The sequence below is a fragment of the Camellia sinensis genome, chromosome 14 (assembly GCF_055761805.1).
Source record: "Camellia sinensis isolate YWXY chromosome 14, ASM5576180v1, whole genome shotgun sequence".
In the NCBI taxonomy this organism is placed as follows: Eukaryota; Viridiplantae; Streptophyta; class Magnoliopsida; order Ericales; family Theaceae; genus Camellia; species Camellia sinensis.
The window spans coordinates 54,489,446-54,509,903 of NC_138974.1; positions in this window are offsets into that span (position 1 = coordinate 54,489,446).

Consider the following 20,458-nt stretch of genomic DNA (forward strand, 5'->3'; position numbering starts at 1 on the left):
CATACTACAACTCTGACAACGGCTTCCTAGCAATCCTGCAATATCTCATGCACATCATAGACAGATGGCACTTCTCTCCCCAGCCACCAACGCCATTGATTTATTACCAGCACTCGGCAAGTACTCCTATCATCCTCAGCATGACAAGCTCAACTTACCTTCGAGAATAGTTTTGTTCAATTGTTCTATGTGTCAAGTCTGCATGAAACTATGAGGCATGGAAACTTACCATCTATGGCTAGGGAAATTGGAGGCCAAATAGTACCGAGCAAGCATCGTAGCGGACAAAAGACCTCTCACCTTGGTGGTGGGCAGAGATGGACCGACAAAGGGGCTAGTAGGGGTAGTGTCAACCCAAACCAAAAAACTCATTAAATATTATAATATGGCCCATGTCCATGTTCATGCTTATGCCTCTTAGCGAACAGTGATGGTAACTCAAAAAAAAGCATGCAGCACTGAGTATCGTTGCCCTAGCTCCTTATGGTACTCTCCATACATTGTTTACCCATTTTTAAAGTTATACCTTCTTCGGCAACGACAAACCCGTTCTGCCAAACCTACCCACTTGACAATTCCATATGAAAGACATTGTACACCTACAAGATCCCTCATCCACCTTCACTCATATTCTGTCCTCTGTTGCCCTTTCTTCACCCTCTGAAAAGATTTTTGGCAGCCCGTCCTTCAACTTCTAACCTCCCCACTAAACTCCTTGAGCATTTCCCCCACCACAAGCCAACCAGCCAACCACCTCCACCTACATCTCTGGATTCTTAAGCAAACTCTACCTCCCTTTCTCAATAAATGGCCACTTCTAAATATTTACCTAACATTACTGACAAGGCTTCGGCAAATGATGCATCTACCGTCCATTACAGACCACCTGAATGTCCGGAACACTGACCCATCTACAACTCCCTGTGAGACATCACACATCATCTAGTACAACCATCACAACTCAACCTGTATTATCTTTATAAAGCAGCTTGCTCCCATCCACCACACATGGCATTTTCCAGCAAACCTTACATCTTCTTCCTCCTTTAACAGCAATGGCAATATTTAAACAAGATAAAATGGAAAACATTCAGTAGTGGAAGTCATATTACCTGTTTAAGCTCAAATTCTGTCATGTTGAAGTGTAAATTTCCCACATACAGTTTTCTATCAACTGCACCATAGGATTCCACGACTGAACCACCACCAGAAGCATTAGTTTGAACAAGGTTCTTTTCAGCTTCTGATGGTTTAACCATTACAGGTTGTCAGAAAAGTAGGTGGCCAGAGAGAGCTATAGCCATTGGCACAGACATTGCATCATAAAATTCAATATACCTGCAATATCACTCAAGGACTCACAATAAGTTTGCTAGAACATATGAGACAAAAATACAATTATAACTTACAAAGCATGTATCTACAGAAGGAAGGAAATCAAAAACTCTTTAAAGTGCATATATGCCGAGCTGAATTTCTTCTCTTGTATCTAAACCTCACAAAACACAACATGTCAGCTAATCATGATAAAATACAAATTGAGATAATCAAACATGTCAGTGATTCACAAAAAAAAAAAAAAAAAATTAAGAGACTCAGACAGAATAGAAGGACAAAAACCAAGGGTTACAGCTACCCAAAAAAATCACATTACGTCAATAAAATAAGGTAACTTTGTCATGCCAGATTAATAAGTCTGCAAAGCATGATAGCAGTTAACATTTTCGTACAAATTTCCTTCGTAATGGTCTGGAAGAATTTAACGACATGACCTCCAGAGTTGGGATATAGAAGCATGCAAAAGACCAAGTACTACCTTCTAACCACATAGGCAAATTAAAGAGTTCAACCAACTTCTTTATCAATCAACCAAAAAGGTAAAGTCACCTTAAATCAACTAAACTAGATAAATTCCTAGGGAGTTTTTTCTCCAACCAGGAAAGGATTATATCAATCAAGATAATCTGCCTAGATAAACATGATATGGGCTGGTACCATAAAGAAGCAGCAAACTTAATCGTGAATTATGGAGAAACCACCTCAGGGCAAACCACCAATTGACAACTCTATATATCTTCCAACTCCCACAAGCAATATTGATGCCAGAACAAAGACAGATCAATGATCAAGACACTCACAATAATTGTGCCATATTTATTCTTAAAGAATAATTGCCATGCCACCAAATAAACTCAACTGGATCTAATGTGAAATTCCAGTGCAGAGTTAGAACAACTATAAATTGCAGGAATCGAACAAGGAGAACACAAATACTGTTTGGTTTTGTCATTAGATGAAAACAGTAATGGTATATAGTGGGAAAAGAAAAGAAAAGAACAGAAAAGAAAGGAGAAACTTAGGTTCATGTCATCTACCTTGAGAATGCAGGATGAATTGTTTAAACATGAGTGCACGGTAATCCCACCATCCCTCATCATAGATTCATTATCGCAATGCTAGTGGATTTAAGAATAAAGTTATGATTAATTTTAAAAAGAATCAACACAACAGTTACTTTCTAACGACACTGCACATAAATGAGATACTTTTTAGCAGAAACACACCTACCCAACTCCTTTCGAATGTCTTGAATTCTGGTCCATGATTAGACGAACATCCCTCACCTGGATATGAAACGGTGAATGACGTAACTAGAAAAAAGAAACTTGCAATAAACACAAATAATACATGTCATTCTGGACAATCGTCTATAACAACACCTACAAGAGGGTGTTTCATGAGATCAACAGTTTTAACTTGTTTGTACAATTTCACTCACTCCACATACACAGAATATTGACACAAGAAAGAAATTATATTACTCGTAATGGAACGCAGATGAGCATTTACTGCGACAGGAAAAAGATGTATCATAATGACATGTATTAATGTTCAAAGCAATGTCTCAAGTAACAAGAACATGAATTGATCATATACATGTACGGCAATGAAATATCCAAAGCATCACATGGCATGCATTAGAAAATACAAGGAGCACAATGCGTACTATAGCATACAATAGTGAAAAAATAGATTGTTCAGCATACAATAGTCTCAGATTGGTAATTGCTGGTGCGTTTGACAGATAATTACTTGTCTTCCAGAGTTTTGGGCAGCATGGAAGGGAGCTCATTACATCTGAGCTTGCATTAAGGATGCTCTCCATCTTGAGTGGAGATCAATTTCTACCCAACATGGATCCAATTTCTTTAAACAACACGCTTGAGAGGCTTGTGATAAAAAAAGATTATTTCATTACAAATGTCAACCGAGATATATAAATAGCAAAATAGAATAAAATCCTCTCAAAGCCTTGCTTCATTTGTACAAATTTCGAATCAATGTGAGCCAGGGGAGACTGGAATACAAATTCAGAGAGAGAAAACAGAGTAAAAAATAGGGAAGAGAGTTTTAGAAGAGGAAGGGTTTCAGAAATAATCAGAGGGAGGCATACCTTGTTGATTGCTCTTCCAAAAAAAATTCTTTATTTTCTTAGAAACCAAACAGAGGCTCACCGGGTTAGATTAGGGTTTTAAACAGAACAACCACTTCGGCCTGCATTCAGTCGAGCCAAAGAAAGAGAGAGGAATGAGCGCAGTAGAGAGAGAAGAAAGCGAAAGGAGCAGGGGAAGAGATGGAAGGAAGGTGTAGCATAGAGAGAGAGAGAGAGAGAGAGAGAGAGAGAGATGGGGGCGACAGAGAGACGAAAGTGAAAGTAGAGAGAATACACTATGCAAGAAGAGAGAATACAGATGGGTCAACCAGTTGCTCCGGTGTCCAATTTTTCAAAATTAAATAATTCAATGGTTAGGATTAACTTGTGTAATCCGATGGCCAACAATGAAGGTGCATATGGTGTGCAACCCTTAAAGGGTTGCACACTACAACACGACCCAAATAATAAATGTGCTAGTACAGTGCATACGTTAACTTGGAAAGTTGACTTTCAAATATAGAGTTAACTAGCATATCACTGTGCATGGATTGTGTTTACAATTATCTATATATGTGAATTGTGATTTTTAAATTTCTTTTTTTTTTTTAAATGCCTTCTTTTTTTCCTTTCTCATATTATATTAAAGTTTAATATTTTGAAAATAATCATATGTGTAAGACTTTTCAAGGAATTAAATGTCTTTTTTTTAATTATATTATATTATATTTTAATATTTTGATAGTAATCATATGTGTTGGACTTTTTAAGAAATTTTTTTTATGCTTGTTCTTAATGCATTAAATTGTTATTATGAGAGATAATAATCATATGTGTTGAGACTTTTCAAGGAATTCATATTTATTGGATTTTAAAGAATTTTTTTTATGTTTGTTCTTAATGCATTAAAGTGTTATTATGAGGGTAAGACTTGGGGGTTGGGAGAAGTTAATAAATGCGAAGTTTTTTTTTTAAATCAAAAAATCAGAAAATTTAGATTAGGAGATTGGAGCTCTCACAAGGCTTGGGGTTAAAAATCCCATTTTGCTTAATATATAGTATAGATATAGATTACTTAAAAATTACATTCACAAATGTTATGGTAGTTGAGATTTTTTTAAGATTTTTTAAATCAATAAGTTTTATTTAATAAATTGAGAATATTATCAGCTTTTTTTTAATTTTTAAAATTAAGAACATTATCAATTTTGCATAGTAATATTCCAGATAATTGTTTCACTAACTGATAAAAAAACAGAGCATGAGATTAAAAGTTTTTATCCTTCTACTTATTAGTTTGATCCAACTATCCAATACAACCGAGAACATTAACCAGTGTGTTTGGTTTGAGCTTTCTGAATTAAGTTTTTTAAAAATTAAGCTTTTTATTTTTCGTGCTTTTTTGTTTTTAGTGAATATTTTTAAAATTTTAAGCATTTTTTTTTTATTTTTTTGGATGTATCTTACTTAGATGTATCTAAAAAGTAAAACATTTGTGAAAAAATATTTTAAAAAATTAATAAATAAACAAAAATACGAAAAATATATTGAATTTTCGTATTTTTTTATATTTTTTGTATTTACTGAATTTTTAAAGATTTTTTCACAAAAATTATACTTTTTAAGTGTATTTATGTTAGTTGTCTCTTAAAATTTTATAAAAAAATTGCTTAAAATATTAAAAAATTCAGTAAAAACAAAAATAAATACAAAAATAAAAAAGTAGAATTTTCTGAAAAATGTTTTTAAAAAAACCAAACCAAGCAAAGTGAACTATTTTTTTTAGTTTTAAAACTGAGAACATTATTAGTTTTTTCATTTTAATTTTTTTTTTTAGTTTTGCGTATCAATGTTCCATCATCATGTTCCATCATCGTATTCCTTTTCATACACAAGATTTTCAATTTTACACAAAAAAAATAATTCAATTTTTTCTTTTTTTTTTCCTTTTTTTGCACATAATTTTTTTTTAGTTTTTTCAATTTGAAAGTTGATGTTTTAAGGGGAATTGACCTATAAATCTCATATAGATGAATTGTAAACCATTCAGTCCCAATTGTTTTATGATGATCTCAGAAGTCCCATTTTTTGTTATACTACGTTTTTGCCCATATTTAATGAGTTTAATGTTAAGTTGTTTAATTTGCGTAAATGGTGGGCCTGCCACATTATGGAAAAGCTTCCTATAGACTTTTTTTTTTTTTTTTGGTACGGTGGGCGGGTCCACCCACATTAGCACCATACAACCCAATTTCCGGCCCAAAAATCTTTTCTAGCGGTGATTACGTCGGGTCAACCCACCACGTATCCAAAGATGATGATACAGTGTACTTAGAACACATTGTTTGGGTAACCTGTTAATGTGGTAGAAGTTTCGAGAAACCATCAGTCGCCGACGTTGATCACAAACTATCCACATTCCAGTATACAGAAGTCATTAACCCCCACGGTTGTCGTTATTGGTGTCCTCACGCTAAACATTTTGCGACAATCAAGTAATTTAGGAAATTTGTTTGGAGAATCCATTATTTTTGGGGTTAGGGTTGTTGGCGATGGACCACATTGTGTTGGGGCTGATAAGCAAGCCAATATTGTTGGCAAATTTGTAGGCGATGCTAGGCTAGTGTCGATCGTAATGTGAACGAGATCCGATATCCCGTTGCTAAAGGAACCCATATCTAAATCCCACTAAATTAGCGACCATTTTGTAAAAAACACAACAATGTAATGGGTATATGCTATATCAGTTAGGGTGTGACGGGATTTACAATAACCGACTTGGTAGATAGATTAATCGAAAGGTTGGTCGTATTATTGTTGCGCAAGTGCGAGACCCACCAATTTGCTAATGAAGATGTCGCACTATAGTGAGTACCCACATCCTTTATCATATGGTGTTGTTTGTTAAATATGGTGCTGTTATATTTGCGTTTGTTCTTTGTTTTCTACTAATGTGTGCATAGTTTGCTGTTATGGGGTGTATTTCAATGGTGGTATGATGTCGTGGGTGGGTGTAAAGGGGGTTGGGGGTTGGTCATACGTGTTGTATGTGGGTTAGTATGGGTTTTGTTGGTGGGGTTATTGTTTTTAGGGCAAATGTGGGGATGTAGTGTTGTTTTTTGTTTGTTTTTTGACTAGGTAGGTATTGTTGGTCGGATGTGGGTGTCTGCCTGTGTGGTTTCTGTGGAGTGTGGAGAATGTGGGGGATTGGGGAATGTGTGGGGAATGTGGAGTTTGGTAAGTGGGTTGGGATAATTTTGTACGTAGTTATGTGTGGGTAGCATGTGTGTGGGGGGGTGGGTGGTTGGTGAGTGTGGGTGATGGGGTGTTGGTGTTTGTCATGTGTGGTTGTTTGTTAGTTTGGTGTTTGGGATTAAGTAGGTTTGGATAATGTTGTGCGTGGTTATGTGTGGGAGGCATCTGTAGGGGGGGTGTGGTTGTGAGTGTGGGTGATGGAATGTTGGTGTTTGTCATATGTGGTAGTTTGTTAGTTTGGTGTTTGGGATAAAATGGGTTGGGTTAATCTGGTACATGGTTATGTGTGGGAGAAATCTGTGTGGGAGAGAGGGGGTGGTTAGTGAGTGTGGGTGATAGGGTGTTGGTGTTTTTCGTATGTGGTGGTTTGTTGGTTTGGTGGCATTGCGCTAATACGTTTAGTTGTTGTATTGCTGGTTAGGTGTTGGTGTTTGGGAATTGTGGAGGTGTGCTGTGTCGCGTGGTTATGTAAATGTTTGGGTGTCAGTGTGGGCATGTTGTGTCTGGCATTAGTGGTTTGTTAAACGTGCGACATGTGTGGTAAAATGGGGATGTAAAAGGCCTTGTGTGTTATTTCTATTGAATTACTGGTATGTAACGTTAGGTTTTTATAATTGTTTATGTCTGATAGCAATGCAGATGTTGATAGGACGTTGAGCCCAAGGACCCGATCTATGGGAAAGACGAGGGTTGGCGGGTTTGCTGGTTCGCCATCTGAAAAACTTGGCACGAGGATGCAAGGGTGTATCGTGTTCAAGCAAGTGAAACCATTGCGAACTGTTCCCACACCCATCAAGGATGTGAAGATGAGATTGAGTTATCGGTCAAACATAGCGGGAATTGTGAAGATTGTATCCACATCTGGTTTAACATTAGCTCCCCGCGCCTACCTAATGAAAACGCTATTCTGGTTATTGTTTGAAGCAATTCTTGGCATTGACCTAAACGAACATGAGTTTCGAAAGTTTCGATGCATTGGTCTATAAGGTTATCTAGACGTACGACCCGAATAATGATGTGTTCAACATCGGGGGTAGGGCGTTGAAGTTGAGGGATAATGATGTGAGACTTGTTTTTGGGTTGTAATGTGGTGGGCAGCCACTGGTCTTATTGTCAGGGCCCCGTGTAGCCCGACTTTTCGCAATCCTTGCAAAAGTCAAATAACCCTACAGTTTGGACTCCACTTGTGGTTCTGAATCTGATTTCACAAGTGCAATGTGAAATAGTGAAAACACAAAAAGAGTCCAAATTCGGTAATTCTTCTTAAAAAATCAATGTTTGAATCAATTGCCAAACATGGACTACTTTGCCAGATTACAGAGTCGCCACCTAAATATTTTTAAAAAATTTAGGAAACTCGAGACTCGTGCCAAAGGCCATTAGTCCGTCATCACAAAAGTGTCTCGTCTCGGGAACTTAGGTACAAGAGGGGAAGGTCATGAATTGAGCACCGGACTTGCCTGATCAAAGATCGACCTCTACTAATCATGATGTGTTTTTTATTTACATTAGATGCTGATTTTTTACCTATATTACTATGTGATTCGCACACAAGGTATAGACTAGTTTTCAAGATTTGGAAAACTTTATTTCATGTTTTGTATCGAAATTGTTTTGTGGATTTGCCACTTGAAAAAGTGGGCTAAAATGGACATTAATCAAGCCATCCCAATTCAAGTAACTAGCCTTCATCCACAAGCATTCAAACAATTATATCATTTAAGCAATTAGCCTCATGGTGTTCATGCTTTGACATGGCAACACAAACATTCGATGCAACATGCTAAAGCAATAAAAGCTCACCTAGTACTCTAAGCCAAAATAGGTGAAAGAATTAAAGAAAAAATATGCATGTTACTAACTTATGCAATATGACTAACGCAATGCACACATTATGTATGTTATAGGCTCCGCTATGAGCATGGCATATGATTGCGTTCAAGACATGCGAGAGAGCACGTATTCAAGTAATGAGTTTTGAACATCGATATTGGGTTAATATGATGAGCCGAGCCTTGTATGCATGCAAGACAAATGGATGCAAAACATGGAGTATGCTAAAAAAACATAATGTTTCTAAACTAACCATCATAAGTAAGTGAGTAAAAGGGAGAAAGATGCGGGGTTGGAAGACATACAACTTATTACAACATTGCCCTCGTGCAAAAGGGTGCAAATCAAAGTCCAAAAGTTCAAATTAAAGTTACTATTACAAACCGAATGAATAAATTAAGCGAGGCTAATTAACTAGCTAACTATTCTATTACAATAAGGATAACCACGATAAATAAACTCGCTATTTAAACTAATTAACTACAACAATTACAAATGAACAAGGTTAATTATAATAATGATTGATTACAATAATGATAATTAATTACAACAATAATAACTAATAATTAAATCATCAAACGAGGATGCATAAGGATGCACAATGTTTGCATCCAAGAATAGCATTGTCTGCCCAAACCATTCTATTTCACCTTCAAACTCTGCTTTCTGTTTTCTGTAAAAATACATTGCTGACCAAACATTGAGGACCAACCGTGCCTCACTGAGACCTGGCTGGGTCCACAAAGGGCCGGCCGTGCCTTAATTTTGTGCAAAACCCTGTGTTTGTGCTTTGAAATGAAAACAGTGCAGACAGAGTTGTTCAAGCTCTGTTGTCCCTTCCTTCCTTTTTTTGTCATGAGAAAACCTCGAGAGAATGTTAGAATTGTTTCCAAAATCATTAATGAGCAAGTTGATTGCTTGATGATTTCGGATACAATTTTGGACAAAAATCAATGAATACAATGAATATGACAACTCCTTCCTCTTTATCATGGAATGAACTCAAAAAAAGGAAGTAGAGACGCTTTGAGGATCATCAAAACGCCATGAATTAGCGTATGACCACTCTTGACTCAATAAACTTGACATAACATCTGGCCAAACCCAAGCAATATGACTCGTTTTCTTTATATGTGTTGGTTGCTTTTAAACCAATCCTCTTAGTCATTCCAATTCTTTAGTCCATTTGTCCAAAGTGATGATTAAGTCCTCTAAAAGGAGAGAAGCGTCAAATGGGATGTAATTCTTAACATGAAAGAGAGATTATGCAATTGACAATGAGTCTCTGTAGAGATTAAGCCATTAAGAATGAATCCCTAGTTCATGTATTGAATGGCCGTCAACTGATTGAAACAACTATCAAATAAAAGAAAGGAATGGCAAGTTTATTCTTAAAATGAGGTCATTAACATGAAAGTTAGACCCAAAAAAAAAAAAAAGCTAAGAACAACATAATACAAGCTATGTACAAAACCCAATGCTACAACAAAGGAACTAATCAAAGCTTGAATCAATTAAATGGATTAGGACAGCCCTAAAACAGTCCCTAATAAGCCAAAACAGTGGCTGAAAATGCAAGAAAAGAACTCAAAAAGCTAAACAAAAAGTAAAGACAATAAAGCTATGTAAGCAAAAACAATCGAGCGGTGGCCAACCCCTCCAATTTCAAGACTTCAAACCATGTTTTTTGGCCTTAGTTCAACTCTGAAAATCAGTTCAAAAATCAAAGGAAAAGAGTGTAAAGGAACCAAGAGTTGAACTATGAAGATAGGTGCAAGTAAGGGTGTTAACCTTACCACCTTCGGTAGCTTATCCAAACCCAAGTTCCAACACTTAAAATGGATGCAAAATAGCCCAAGAATACAAGAAATAGATAGAAATGAAGTAAGCAAAAGCAAGAACAAGAGTTGCAAACTTATACCTCTCAAAATGGAGTAAGCTTTGGTTGATGATCAAAATCACTCTTGACACACTCCCAAACTTGAATTATGCTTCTCAAGGGTCAACCAAGGCTCTAAGATGATGATTCAAGGTTGTGTATTGTGTATACAGATGATACAAGGAAGGTAGGTTAGCTCAAAGATAGCTTGCAATGGAAGAAGGAGGAAGAATAAGCTCTCTCTCTCTCTATGTGTATAGGCCTTTTCTCAATTGTTCAACCCTCAAAATAGAGGTATATGGTCATATTTATAGAATTTGAGCAAGAAATATCATAATATCTTCAAAAATAGACAGCTAGCGGCCTCCCACCCAGAACAGTGTTTCTCGCTATCAAGGCCCGGCCGGCCCTCAATAGCCACTGTCAGCCCTCAATGAATTTCCCTATTTTCTGTTTCAGTCTCAACACAGGGTGGCGCAAGGTGTAAACATGAATTTCTTGGGTATGATCAATGGAAATATGGAAGGTTTAGGGTTGTTTCAAAGCTTAAACAAGGCTCCTTTGTTGAGACCTAGAACCACGCACAATACTACTTTCATCATCGAGTGTACCAGACAAAGCACTCGAGCCTTGCGGACGGTCAAAATGGGGTGTCCACACCCCGACCAGCTTCTGACTTTGTGCAACATAGGTGTGGAAATGTGTCCCATATTAGTTAGCGAAATCTCTGTTTGTGGATGTGGTCCGAGGTAACAGTGACCAAGACGTGGACAATGTTGTGAAGCTATTAACGTTGTACATCTGTGTGAAGTTGTTTTTCTCAACATCGGGAGAATCTGTGACTTGGAATTTCATTCGAGTAATAGACAAATTGGATACCATGAAGATGTACAATTGGACTTTCGCAATACGGAATGCTTTGATGGGATCAATTAAAGAGTTTTATCGTACCCCTGACAAAGTGATTGGTTGTGTGGTCGTGCTCCTGGTAAGTTCCTTGTTAACATCGTTTATTTACACTTGGGGCCGTTTTGTTAATGTAGGGTTGTTTTGTTTTTTCACTGACCATGTGTGGTTCAAATGTGTGTAGTACTAGCTATGTGAACATACCACAGTTGTCGAACCAAAACGCAACGATGTTTTTTCCAATTTATGAAATGGAATGTGAATAGCCATTTGGGCAGAATGTGAAACGTTTCCTTGGCAGACGTGGATAAATTTGAGGTAAAATGTACTGCAATATGGGTGGTATGTGTTTGTGGCTTTGGTTGTGTGATAGTGCTGTGTTTAATTGTGATTTGGATGTCTACTCAAGTACGTGGCGACAGGTTACGAGTGTCATCATTCGAAAGAGCACAGCTGATTGGGCATTACAATGTGCTTGATTTGGAGTTGGCTATTGATGACAGGAACATAGATCCATGTTATTCAACTAAGGAAGATTGTAATGTGAATGATGTTGTTGTGGGTATAGGGAATGGTTCCCAAAATAAGCGTGCCCAAGTAATCGATGACGAAAATGGTGGGAATAAACGAGTTGCAGTTAATACTGCAAAAGCCGCTTAAAGCGAGTTCAAATCTGTTGAGGAGGAGAAGGAAGCAGAAATGGCACATGCTAAGGGTTCAGCAGGCCCCCCCCCCAACATTGAGAATGCGTACAAATTAATCGCCAATCTAGAAGCCGAGAGCAAAAGCAAAGACTTTGTGATCGCCAAGCTAGAGGACCATGTTGGGAAGTTGACGAAAGCACTTGAGGTGCAAGCCTCCAATTTGTTTGTTAGATTCAGCGGGCGTATTAAAGTCAAAAAGGAAGAGATTGCTCGACTGTCAAACGTTGTTGATGAGTTGAAGAGTACCATATCCGATCTTGAGGATGAGCTTGCTGGACGTCATGACCACGCAGTAATTGAGGGACATCACGCAGTTGATGTCGACGTTAGGTCGGACTTGTTTGCTTTTTGTGATGCGAAAAATGATGAGGAGATAATTCATGATGCCACACAATGAGGGAAAAACAATGTTGATTGTTGCATTGAATCTGTGGGTGCTGTGGTGGAGAGTCACGGACAAAAGGTACGGGATGAAAAAAATGATGACATCGCTGTGGCTGAAACAGATGTCGAAATGGATGGGGTAATGTGCGTGGATAACAAAAGGGATACCCACTTGCAAAATTCGTTTGTTCGGAAAATTAAGAGTAAGATTCAATGTGAACGTAAGTTGCCGGAGTATGAGTACCCCATGGCTCGTGGACGGTTGAGAAAGGTTGGTGCTTATTTGAGGGGGCCCGTTGTTGAAGAGCGTGGCATCAGTTTCGATTTGATTGAGTGCAATGGCGTGGTAGGTAAGGATGGGGACGGTGGTAATGTCAAAATGCACACGGGGTTTGGGTTGAATAATCGACTGGCAGTGTGAAAATTAATACCCGAAGACATGAAACGTAAACTGAGCCACACTTATGAGCAGCATAGGGATGGGTAAGTGTTTTCACATCTTGTTTTGTTTTTTAATATGTGCATGATATATGAATTTGCTTACAAAAATCTTCTTGAAGCTGGTGCAGGGCTGTCGTTTGGACTAGTTCGGGGGAAGATTTTTTGCATACTTTTCGAACATTCGAAGTTTAGTCTGGTAGGGTTTTGTTAGAGAAAATGTATGTTGCATAAAGTTGTAACGTAATGATATGTCATTTGTGTATTATAAATTTATTTGAGGTTGTGTATGACGATGTATGCGTGATGTTTGGTTGGCAGGCTATCGATGCATGTGCATAGCTATTGTTGAGTGAACAAGATGTGTTGTCTGCAGGTTTAGAATCTCCTGAAAAATCGTACTTCTTCAGTAGCATTTGTTTGGTAAGTGTGGGCATGTGTTGGTGTCCAGACATAATGGTTGTTCATGCGTCAATATATAGGATTTGTATAATTTTTTTTTTTTTTTTTTTTGTAGGACATGATAAAACACATAAGCGATACGTCAAGAGATAAGTACATCGAGATGCATATATGCCCAGCAGGTGGTGTGCGATACATTCAATTCCCAATGTGGTTTAAGTCACACTGGACCCTACTTGTGTACCATACCGAAGTGGGGTTTGGAAACATTACAATTCAATGAGGCCCCAAAATAGCAACGAAAATGCACATTTCAAGGAGGCGATGTTTTTGGTATGTTTTGTTTTTTTTTATAAATGAATAAAGTATTATGGTATGTGTATTCGTGCGTTGCGTCAAGGGTTTGTGGCCGACCTTTACGTTTGGTGATGTATGTGGGTGACGATGGTGTTATGTGGGGGGTTGTTGTTGTGTGGGTCAGTTGTGGGGATGTGGTTTTTTTTTTGGGGGGAGGGGGGGCTTTCTATGTGGGTAGGTGTTGTTAATTCGAATGTGTGTATGTAATTGCCTTTTTTTTTTTTGTTCTTGTTTGTCGATTTGAATACAGTTTACTTTCTTGTTCTACATTTTGTGTATGTGGCAAAAAAACATGTGTTGAGCTATGTGATGGAGACCATCAAGGTGGCTACGTAGGACGGTGTGGTTAGCTCGCAAGACATAGTTGGTATTATAGAGTCAGTCATAGATTGCCCACAATAGCGCCCAGAAAGGCTTCTTCTTGTTCCCCCTTTAATAAACGTATTGTGAGTTATTTACTAATTGTTATCCTCCTAGATGTAAATTATTAATTGGCATGCTTTGCTGCTTTGTTAATCATGTGACCCTTCGTGGTTGCTATTTGTAGTCCGGACTGCGCAATCATTGTGTGTTACGTAATGCGGTAATATGTCCACCACGTTGACATCGAACGAACAATGAAAGACACAAATTGCATCAGTGCACGTGCTGCAATGGTTAGAGCGTTCGTGGATGACCCAGTACAAGGGCTAAAGTGTGGTGTAGTGAAGATCAGTGGTTGATGTTGGATTAGTTAGATTCGTACATGGACCAAAAAAAAAATTCCATGGTTTAGACTTTGCGTAATTCATAGTTTTGATGGAATTTGGGAGGCTAATTATTTTCCTGTGCACGGTGAATTTGTTGATCTTAATCTAACTCTATTAGTGCTGCTATGATGGTGTGGTTGTTTGGCAAACGATGTTTGCAGCTTATTTTGTTTGCATGTCTTGCCAATGTTTAGCGTATAAATGAAACCATGTTTGTGTTAGTAGTGTTGTAGTTGTTTACACATTTGTGTGTTTGGACATGTAGCTAGTGTCATGGTCAGTGTTGTATTACATCCGTATTTGCATGGTAGAATGATGCACGTGCATTCATAATCTATGGTTGGTTGTACATGCGCAACGTGTAGTTGTGATGTGCGTTTGATTGGTTGTTGTTGTAATTGTGTTTTATTTTTTATCTTAATGTAAAACGTTAGGGGCGTCATTAAACATAGATGAAGCTGACAGATGTGCATTTGTGTGTGAATTGTTGGTATGATGGGAAGAGTTTTATCGATAGGGGGTGCGGTGTGGTTGGTTGCTTGCTTAATGTGGGTGTGCTATCTTTTTACATAAACCAGACTAGTTGAAAACGGGTGCTCATGTTACACAAATTCCTTTGACCAGTAATGGCGCGTGGTGGGTGCCATGGGCTGATGGAAACATGATGGAAACATGATACACGTAAAAAACTTGTGCATATTTTGACAAGTTGTGGACACCCAATGTTTTAGTGTGCTATTTTTGGCCATTCAATATGCGTATCAAAGTTTTCGTGAGTGTGCTTTGGGTGAGGGCCAACTGAGAAATAAAACTCTTGTGCAGCCTTCGAAGTTATTACGTGAATAATTTGAGCAACATGGACGATGGGTACATATTTTTTAATGGGCATGTGGTGCATCCGGGTTACGACTTCGTGACGATGAACTGTTGTTATTGTCGAGTTATGCAATAAATTAGTATGGTGGTATACATCAAACATTGGTACTATTCATAAACAAAAGCATAGTTATAAAGTGTGAACTGAAAGTGGGATCCATTCGGGATGGAATCCAACACAAGGCGCTATTATGAAAAAATTAACCGAGCAAAGCAATATGATGTTTGGGAAAAATGAACATAAATCCATATGTTTCTTGTTATTATTTTCCAAAACAAGCACATCCACCCACATTGTTATTAAAATATGAAACGAGCTAAGCAATACGATGTCCAGGAAAAAATAACAATAAATCCGAATGTTTGCATGTTGCAACGTGGGTAATGTGATGTTGGTTGGGAGCATGAGATAACCCAAAATACAAGAAAAGTGTGGAGCTAAAGTGGTTCTGTGCAAGTCTTCCTGATATGATTTCCCAAATGGCCACACCGACCACATCGTATCTGCTGCACTTCTTCCCGTTTAGATGGTATCCTTTTCTTCTTTGGCCTACTAGATGGACGCCGAATGGATGGAGGGAGTATGATATGATTGTCGGGTTTGATTTCCAGTTTTTCAACTGTTGGGATTGGGTATATTGTGGATGAGTATGCTAATTGGTAAGTGGTGATGTGGAAAAATTGATCAACCAACTCGTTCAAGTCCGTGCCACTGTTGCGGATGGCGACCATTGCGTGTTCACAAGGGATCCCATTTATCTGCCATTGGAAACATGAACACGTATGCCTCCCAATATCTACTAACACGGATGGATGCGAGTGGACCTCGTACACATCATGGTTTGTCTGGGTAACAATCCATGATCTCCCTTTCTTATATGCCTTATCCAATTTATATTCCATTTTTGGACAAATTACACCAGACCATGTGCTGGACACCACCCTGCAATCGGACATCTGATTCATAATCTACATCCTGATTGCGTCAACCAGCCTGGTGATTGGTAGATGGCGACCTTCCTTTATCCAATTGTTGAATGACTTTGTGGCATTGGAAGACATTTCACCATATCATTTTCCCCTAAAGAAATGTGCCAAGATGTTAGAATTGGAACGTGGTTAGATGTATAAGTTTTACATACAAACCCAGCTAGCCAATATGATTAAGAAATTATAAATTAATACCTGAAATGTGCATTCGCCCCATGGCGTGGGTCTAAATCCTTCAGGAAATTTACCGCAAAATGACGACCAGATTGTATACATTGTTTTAATTTGTGGTTAAAGTCGGCAACCGTTGGCGCATAAGCGCATTCTCAGAATTTGGTAACGAGGCCAATACAATACTGATGGTTGACGTACTTCATCCTGTCTTTCAAATTCATTTGCAAATGCTACATACAAAATGCATGATGTGATGTGGGGAAAACAGACGATATGAATTCCAAAAGGCTTGCATGACAATTTGAAATAAATGTAATCGATTAGCCCCTATCAACTATGCTAGCAAGATTTTGTAAGAACCATTCTCAGTTTGTTGCATTCTCAGCGTCAACAATTGCGAATGCCATCGAGAATAAACCTGCAAAAACAACATCACCACATCATCAACCCAATGTTTTCACCACAAGCAACTCAAACACACACACCCCCCTATAACAAATTATATCAGGGATAGCAGAATGAAAACACTACAAAATATAATTTAAATGGTGAAGCAACATAACCTTCGTTCCCATCTTTTGCGGTGGCTACAAGCAAATTACCCTTGTATCTCCCTTTCAAGAAGGTACCATCCAAAAATAATAATTGGCGACAATAACTGAACCCGACAATGCAAGCTTTGAATGATACGAACAGCCTATTGAAACGACTTGTTTTATTTTCATCGAACTCAAGATTAACATAACTTCTGGGATTGTATTCCATAACGGCGTTACTATACCATCGTAACTGGTCAGACGAGGCAGAATGATCCCCAAATAGGTCCCCTCTAGCCTTTTCAACTCCTAACCAACCTACACAATAACTAACTTGCACTCCATAATCTTTTTGAAAATGATAGTTGACATCCGTTGGGCGAGTCAATGGCTTGTCACGTACGCGTTCCGCCATGACATCAGCAACCAATTCAAACCCCATCCTCGGGTTTTTTGCAGTCTAAACAGCAACCCCACATGTTTATTCACTGTTCAATTTCTTCAAATAAAAGAACCCATATGGAAACCCCCTAGCCTTGTTAAACATACATACCACCGTAATTCTATCCGAGTCATTTTTTTTGAACTTGAATTGGAACCCGCATTCAATAGCGTACTTGTTGAGAACCTTAAGAAATTCACCCGCCTCGCCTTTGAAACATTGTCCCACATTACTAATTCCAGAGGCCCATGATTCAGACAACAACACCTTCTAGGAGTGCGGGCAAAAATTGGGTAACAAGTCTTCATCCTCGTCAACATCATTCGTAAAACCACTTCCTTCCCCATGGATTTGTTCGCCATACGAATTCTCAGCAACACCCCTCCGATGTGTGCCCCCGATGACTCTCCCCGCAACTCCACCACAACATCAACATGGTCGACCCGGAAAGACCTGGCAAGACATAACATATTTTGGAAGTCCATCTCATTTTCAATGTTGAATTTATTGTACCCGGTTATCTTGAAGAACATGGAAATGGAATCCGGAGGCAAATCCCCAAATCGGTCACATACGTAGCTAGAAAAATGACTGAACGTAAACGTCGCGTCAAGCATCACGGCAATGTTATTATCACCAAACACACACAACAACATTAGATTGTCCCCCATTGCTGCAATGGAAACAAACAAACCATTAACCCCGTAAATATGATCGACTATATGAAATGAAATTAATGAGATGGCAATATACTTCAAAATAACCGATCAAAGGCCGCCATTAGTCAACGTATTTCCCCCATCAAACAACCACACCCACACGTCATAACCCCACACTACAAAAACAACCCACCAACATAAAAATAAATATAAGAAAAAATGATAAAAACGTTACCTGTACAAAAAAAAAAAAAAACGAAGCGTATCTCCACAACGTCACAGACTGGAACCACACCCCAATATGCATTCAAATAGTAGCTGAATATCACTGCCCCACAATTAACCCCCCCAACACCCGTCACGTAATCAATGGGATTCACCCACATCCTTACCAAACACGTTACATACAATACAGGGGTAAAAAAGTCACAAAATCCACACCCCGAACAATGCACGGGATTTGACAGTAAACATTACCACAAAAATAGGACTGCTCAGAGTATTAAACAAAAAAAGGATCTATTAGTCCAACACTCTCCCAAATGGGATTTCCTGATAATTTTCCCATGTTTTAAAGTTTTGAAAATCAAAATAAATGTCAAATTATCATACTCTTTTATAGATAATCATAAATGATGAAAATCATTATTTGAAGGGCAATTCTGACTATTGAAAATTTAATAGGACTTGAAGGTTCAAAAAATCTTAATTAGAACTTAATGGAGTATAAGTTCATAAATTAAGACTTGTATATAAATGTCCCTTAAATAAAAATATGAATAAATTATTAATAAGTCTTAATAGTTGGACTTAATTCTCATTCAGTTTTATTGAAAATAAGTTTTAGTAAAATGGTCGTTAAAATAAATTTTTGTGACATTTTTTTACATATGTCGCCAAAAATTAACAATCAGTGACTTTTTTTTCTCACGATTTTTATAAATTGTAACTACAACTTATAATTAGTAACGTTTTCTGTAACGATTTTTTAAAACTATCGCTAAAAGTTAAAAATTAGTGACTTTTTTGTGACGGTTTTTTTAAACTGTGGCTAAAAATTATAATTATTGACAGTTTTTGTGACAATTTTCAAACTATCGTTGAAAATTAATAATAAATGATATTTTTTAATAATGTTTGATAAAAAAATATCATTAATTACCATAAGATTTTTTAGATAATGAATTCACCTATTAAGAACTACACGTAAATTCTCTTTTAATTACTAATTTTATCATTGTACAAGAGAGTAGTTAAGAATTTTATTTTTTCACTTAATTTTGTTAAATAAAAAATTCAAACAATAGGATATTTGTTATTTTTCAAACTATAAAGGGCAATCCGTATTTTAAGGAAACTTCAAATGATGTATTTGTAATTTACTCTTATTTTTTCAATTATAAGATGGGCAAATTAGACTTTACCCCTCTCAAGTATCACTGGGTTTTTTTTTAATTAATTTTGTTAAATAAAAAATTTAGATAATGGGATATTTGTAATTTTCTAAACTATAAAGGGCAATCTGTATTTTTAAAAAACTTCAAGGGATGTATTTGTAATTTATTCTTATTTTTTCAATTATAAGATGTTCAAATTACACTTTCCCCCTCCCCTCCCCTTAATTATCACCGTTTTTCAATTTATCCATTCAAACTAAAAATTGATAGGATGTACCTCCCCTTCCCTTAATTATCACCGTTTTTCACTTTATCCTTTCAAACTAAAAATTGATAGGATGTATCTCATTTATTTTCTAAAAAACGGTAATAGTTGAGGGAGTAAAGTGTAATTTGTCCTTAGAAATAAATATTTGAATTGAATCATAAAGAAGAGATGGCGGATAATATATATATATATATATATATATATTCACTTGATCTAATCATATTTGTGTATATTTAGATTTTTAAGTTATTTAAAAAAATTATATTAAAGATAAAATTTTATATATAATTAAGTAATAAATATAAAAAAAAAATATTGTATAAGTGATGAAGGTGATAAATTATGTATGTAAAACTAAGTAATAAAATGAATATTTTGTAATAATTGAGCACTGTCATGTAATTAAACTAAAAAGAAAAAAAAGAATGTGTTCACCCTGCTATAATTTCTCCAATCACTCTACAAAACCCTCTTTGATGATCAAATCAAATATGAAACGAGGGTGTGGGTGCGGGTGTGGGTGCGGGTGCGGGTGCGAGTGCAGGTATGGGTGCGGGTGCAGGTGCAGGTACATCAATTTCTTTAAAAAATAAGGTACGAGTACGGCTAGGGTATGTTAATTTTTTTTTATTTTTTTTAAGTTATAGCAAAATATCGAACATACAAATCAAAGTTTCAATATCAAAACTCAAAAGAGAACAACTTGTCTAAAAAGTTATCTAATTATTTCTTTTTCTTTTTTTATTGTTTAAAACATGATACAAAATAGAGCAAAA